Source organism: Nicotiana sylvestris, chromosome 7 (genome assembly GCF_000393655.2).
Source record: "Nicotiana sylvestris chromosome 7, ASM39365v2, whole genome shotgun sequence".
NCBI classification, from domain to species: Eukaryota; Viridiplantae; Streptophyta; class Magnoliopsida; order Solanales; family Solanaceae; genus Nicotiana; species Nicotiana sylvestris.
The window spans coordinates 129,755,779-129,762,182 of NC_091063.1; positions in this window are offsets into that span (position 1 = coordinate 129,755,779).

Consider the following 6,404-nt stretch of genomic DNA (forward strand, 5'->3'; position numbering starts at 1 on the left):
ACCAGATAAATCCTTCTCTTTCTACATCACATCCATAAGAAGCATAAACTCCAAGTCATCCCAAAATCTTCCCATGAATCGATAAGGTGAAATGTAGCACACATTCATGTCACGACCCCAAAACCAACCCGGTCGTGATAGTGCCTATCATGGAACTAGGCCTGCTGACACATTCCTAAAATAGTTCAACATTTCATTAAGATTTAAATAACAAACGTTTTCATACTGAAATCCTCACAAAAAGTGTAAAGTCATAAACCAAAACCCGGAAAATAAAGCCCGACCTCGGGTGTTACTAAGTCATAAGCAATAATACAATTGTTCCGAAACATAACAAGACAAAAATAGTCTAGAAATCAACTACTAATATCTATAGGAAGATAGGAGGGGGAAGGGCAAGGCTGCGATCGCCATGCAGCTACCTTGCCAACTCCAAGTATCCGCGGTGGATGAAGATCAACGCTCGCTAGCATGTCCAACAACTCCTGGATCTACACACAAGGTGCGGGAGTAATGTGAGTATGCCAACTTAGTAAGTAATAAAGGTAAATAAAGACTGAGTGGTAAGAAACACATAAAACCACATCATGAAATCTCAGTAAGTACAACATGCTTCCAATTCCGTATGTGAGTCAAATTATCTCGGTTTAAATCCAATTTTGGAAAAATCATTAAAGATATCTTTCAACAGTTCTTAATAGAGACTCAATACAATTGATAATAAACGTGAATGAAAATCATAAACAGCCCCTCGGGCACAACGTCACTCATAAACAGCCCCCCGGGCATATCTCGAATCACTCACTTAGGGTACCCTCTCTCATTGGGGTGTGCAGACTTCGGAGGGGCTCCTACAGCCAAAGCGCTATAACATGCATGGACAACTCAAATGCTGCACGAACAACTCATGTGCTATAGTATCAATACTAGAATTTGCACGGACAACTCACGTGTTATACTCTCAATATCCTCACAATTACAGGATCCCGGCCTTACTCAGTCATAAATCTCTCAAGCCACTCGGGCTATCAGTAAAGATAGGGTGCTCAGCCCAAAATATCATTTTATGCATCAAAATGGAGTAATAAAGACTGAGTTATGAAATCAGTAAAACATAGCATGACTAGGTACAGATCTTAAGTCAAAATAGTGACGAAATAATAAGAAAAGGCCCATAAGGGTCCAAACAGCTTGGCACGAGGCCCAAATATGGCAGTCAACCCAAATCATAGAAATTCTTCCTAAAACACATAAGTATCATATAGTTTCCAGTCAAGTACGCAACTTAATAGTTGCTACAGGACAGACCAAGTCACATTCCCCAACGGTGCACTCCTACACGCTCGTCATCTGGAATGTGCGTTACCTCAAAATAGTGAAACAATGTGAACTCCGGGGTTTCTTATCCTTAGGACAAGATTTACAATCATTACTTACCACGAACTGGTCAAATCCCTACTCCGTAATGGCCTTGCCTCTGGAATCGGCCTCCAAACGTCCCGAGTCTGGCCAAAAGCATTACAATGCAATTAATATAGGCCAACAAAACAATTCCGTACAAAAAATTATCAAATTAAATCAAAATCCCAAAATTCAGCCCCCCTCCCCCCCGAGCCCATGTCTCAGAATCCAACAAAAATCAAAAAATTAGAAACTCCTTTCACTCAAGAGTCCATACAAACCAAAATCATCAAAATCCGATGCCAAATTTTTCCTCAAATCCTCAATTTAAACTCTCCAATTACCAAGCCCTAACCCTCAATTTCATCCCTAATTTCTACCAATTTCATGCTTAAACAACTGAAAATTACCATAATCACGAGTGTTAGGCTCAAGAAACTTACCACAATGAAGAACCCCTTGGTTCCCTCTTCAAAACTCCCCAAAAGCTCCAATCCTATCTTCAAAAATGGAGGAAATACGTAAAAATTCGCAAAGCAAACCTTTTATATATTTTGCCCAGCACTTTCCGCATCTACGGTCCCCATGTCACTTTTGCTATGCCGCAGCTGCGGAAACTCCATCGCATGTGCGGTTTTCACTTAAACCTCAAACTCCATTTCTGCGGTCAATCACCCGCATCTGCGGTCTCGCAGGTGCGGTCCAATGTGCGTTTGCGATTCCTGCCCTTCTCGTCAATGGCCGCTTCTGCGTGTGCTTTTGCGCTTCTGCAGGCCTGCACCTGCGGTCCCCTTTCTGCAGGTGTGGTAATGACAGCTGAGAACAAATCTTCAACATTCCTCAAACTTCCATCCTTGATCCGTCAACAACCCGAAATCAACCAGAGGCCATCGGAACCTCAACCAAATATGCCAATAAGTCACATATCACTATTCAAACTTATTTCAATCTTCTAAACACTCAAAACAACATCAAAACACCAAATCACCCTCGAATTCAAGCCTAAGAACTTCCAAACGTTTGAATTCTGCAAACGATACCGAAGCTTATCAAACCTTGTCCGAATGACCTTAAAGTTTGCACACACATCACAAATGACACTACGTACCTACTCCAAATTTCAGAATTTCATTTCGCTCCCAATATTGAAATTTCCACTGCCGAACCAATGGGGGAAACAGGGCTATAACTCATAAAACGACCGGTTGGGTCGTTATATCCTCCCCTTCTTAAATAAATGTTCATCCTTGAATGAGTCAAGAAACATACCTGAAGCCTCAAATAGGTGAGGATATCTTCTCTACTTCTCCCGCTCGGTCTCCCAAGTAGCCTCCTCCACGGGCCGACCTCTCAACTGCACTTTCACTAAAGCTATATCCTTTGATCTCAATTTTCGGGCCTGCCGTTCCAAAATAGCCACTAGCTCCACATCATAAGTCAAATCACCATCTAACTGAATCGTGCTAAAATCCAAAACATCAGACGGATTGCCAATATACTTCCGGAGCATAAAAACATGAAATACTGGGTGCACACTCGACAAGCTAGGTGGTAAAGCAAGCTCATAAGCCACTTCCCCGATCCTCCGAAGCACCTCAAAAGGCCCAATGAACCGAGGGCTCAATTTGACTTTCTTCCCAAATCTCATAACACCCTTCATGGGTGAAACCTTCAGTAGAACCTTCTCCCCAACCATATAAGACACATCCCGAACCTTTTTGTTAGTATAACTCTTTTGTCTCGACTGCGTCGTGCCAAGTTGCTCCTAAATCTCTTTCACCTTGTCCAAAGCATCATGTACCAAGTCTATACCCAAAAGCCTAGCCTCACCCGGCTCAAACCAACCTATTGGAGATCTACACCGTCTCCCATATAAAGCCTTATATGGAGCCATCTGTATACTCGGTTGATAACTGTTGTTATATGCAAACTCTGTGAGCGGTAGAAGCTGATCCTATGAACCCCAAAAATTAATGACACAAGCGCGCAACATGTCCTCTAATATCTGAATAGTGTGCTTGGATTGCCCGTCCGTCTGAGGGTGAAAAGCTGTCTCAACTCAACCTGAGTACCTAACTCTCGCTGCACGGCCCTCCAAAACTGTAATGTAAACTGGGTACCTCTATCTAAAATGATGAAAATCGGGACACCATACAGGCGAACAATCTCTTAGATATAAATCTCAGCTAACCGCGACTTGGTTAGCCGATCCACAATTACCCAAATAGCATCGAACTTCCTTACAGTCTATGGGAGTCTAACTACAAAGTCCATGGTGATTCGCTCCCACTTCCTCTCTGGAATATCCATCTGCTGAAGCAAGTCATCCGGTCTCTGATGCTCATATTTCACCTGCTGACAATTGAGAAACCGAGCTACAAACCCCACTATATCTTTCTTCATTCTCCTCCACCAATAGTGTTGTCTCAAATCTTGGTACATCTTCGTAGCACCCGGATGGATAAAATACCGCGAGCTATGGGCCTCCTCTAGAATCAACTCCCGAAGCCCATATATATTGGGCACACATATCCGGCCTTGTATCCTCAATACCCCATCATCACCAATAGTCACATCTCTAGCATCGCCGTGATGAACTTTGTCCTTGAGGACAAGCAAATGAGGATCATCATACTGGCGCTCTCTGATACGATCAAACAAGGAAGATCGAGAAACCACACAAGCTAAGAACCAGCTGGGCTCCGAAATATCCAACCTCACAAACCGATTGGACAAGGCCTGGGCATCAACTGCAAGAGGTCTCTCCATAACAGGAATAAATACAAGACTACACATACTCACCGCCTTCCTACTTAAGGCATCGGCCACTACATTGCCTTCCTCGTATGGTATAAAATAGTAATACCATAGTCCTTTAGCAGCTCCAACCATCTCTGCTTCCTTATATTGAGATCCTTCTACTTGAACAAGTGCTGGAGGCTACGATGATCAGTAAACATCTTACAAGACACACCACAAAGATAATGCCTCCCAATCTTCAACGCATAAATAATGGCAGCCAACTCTAAATCATGAACAGGGTAGTTCTTCTCATGGGGCTTCAATTGACGAGAAGCATAAGCAATCACTCTACACTCCTGCATCAGCATACACCCAATACCAACTCTAGAAGCATCACAATATACTGTATATGACCCTGAAGCTGATGGTAAAACTAATACTGGAGCTGTAGTCAAGGCAGTCTTGAGCTTTTGAAAGCTCGCCTCACACTCATCCGACCACCTGAAAGGAATGCCTTTTTGAGTTAATTTGGTCAAGGGTGATTCAATAGATGAAAATCCTTGAACGAAGTGATGGTAATAACCCTCCAAACCCAGAAAACTGCAAATCTCTATGGCTGAGGACAGTTTGGGATAACTTTAAACCACATCTATCTTCTTCAGATAAACCTGAATACCCTCACTAGACACCACGTGTCCCAAGAAATCCACTGAACTTAGCCAAAACTCACACTTGGAGAACATTGCATAAAGCTTCTCCTCCATCAATCGTTGTAATACAACTCTCACATGCTCATCGTGCTCCTTCTGACTACGTGAGTACACCAGAATATCATCAATGAATACAATAACAAACGAGTCGAGATAAGGCCGAAACATGTTGTTTATCAAATGCATGAATGCTGCTGGGGCATTTGTCAGCCCAAAAGACATCATAAGGAACTCATAATGACCATATCGGGTCCTGAAAGTTGTCTTAAGAATGTTTGAGTCCCTGATCTTCAACTGGTGATACCCTGACCTGAGGTCAATCTTGGAGAACACTCTTGCTCCCAGAAACTGGTCAAATAAATCACCAATACAAGGCAAAGGATATTTCTTCTTGATTGTGACTTTGTTCAACTGCCTGTAGTCAATACATATTCTCATCGTGCCATTCTTCTTCTTCACAAATAGAATAGGCGCACCCCAAGGCGATACACTAGGCCGAATAAACCCTTTATCAAGGAGTTCCTAAAACTGCTCCTTCAATTCCTTTAACTCCGCCGGTGCCATACGGTACAGTGGGATAGAAATAGGCTGAGTGTCTGGTACCAAATCAATACCAAAGTCAATATCCCTGTCTAGAGGCATGCCCGGTAGGTCTGCAGGAAATACATCCAGAAAATCCCTCACTAACGAAACTGAATCAATGGAAGGAGTCTCTACTCTAACATTTCTCACAAAGGCCAAATAAGAAAGACAACCCTTTCCAACCATCCGCACTCTCAAGAATGAAATCAACCTACTGGGAGCATAATCCATCAAATCTCACCACTTAATCCGTGACCACCCCGGCATAGCCAACGTCACTGTCTTAGCATGACAGCCCAAAATAGCACGACACAGAGATAACCAATCCATGCCTAATATCACATCAAGTCGACCATACTAAGCAACAAAAGGACCACTCGGATCTCTAAACCCCTAATAGTTACTACACATGACCGATATATGTGGTCTACAACAACAATATCACCCACTAGAGTAGATACTCGAACAGATGAAACAAGAGACTTGTAGGGCATATCCAAATAATGAGCAAAATATGATGACACATATGAAAAAGTGGAACCAGGATCAAATAATACAGAGGCATCCCTGTGGCAAACTAAAACAATACCTATGATCACAGCATCTGAAGCAATAGCATCTGGTATGGCTGGGAGTGCATAGGAACGGGCTTGACCACCACCTGATCGTCCTGCCCCTTTAGGGCGACTCTTAACTGACTGTCCCTCGCCCCTAGTTGACTGGGCGGGTGGTGAAGTAACTGGTGCTGGAGTCGATAGACTAGAACTCTACTACGGAGTCCCACTCAACATCCTGGGGCAGTCTCTCTTGATATGACCAAGATCACCGCACTCGAAACAACCCTTCCTCTGACGAAACTGTTGTTTCTGATACCCTATGGAACTACCCGTAGAAACCTGAGCAGACGAGGCATGATGAGAGCTCTATGTTGGAAGGGCGCTAAGAGAAGAGTGTCCCTGATGTGAACTG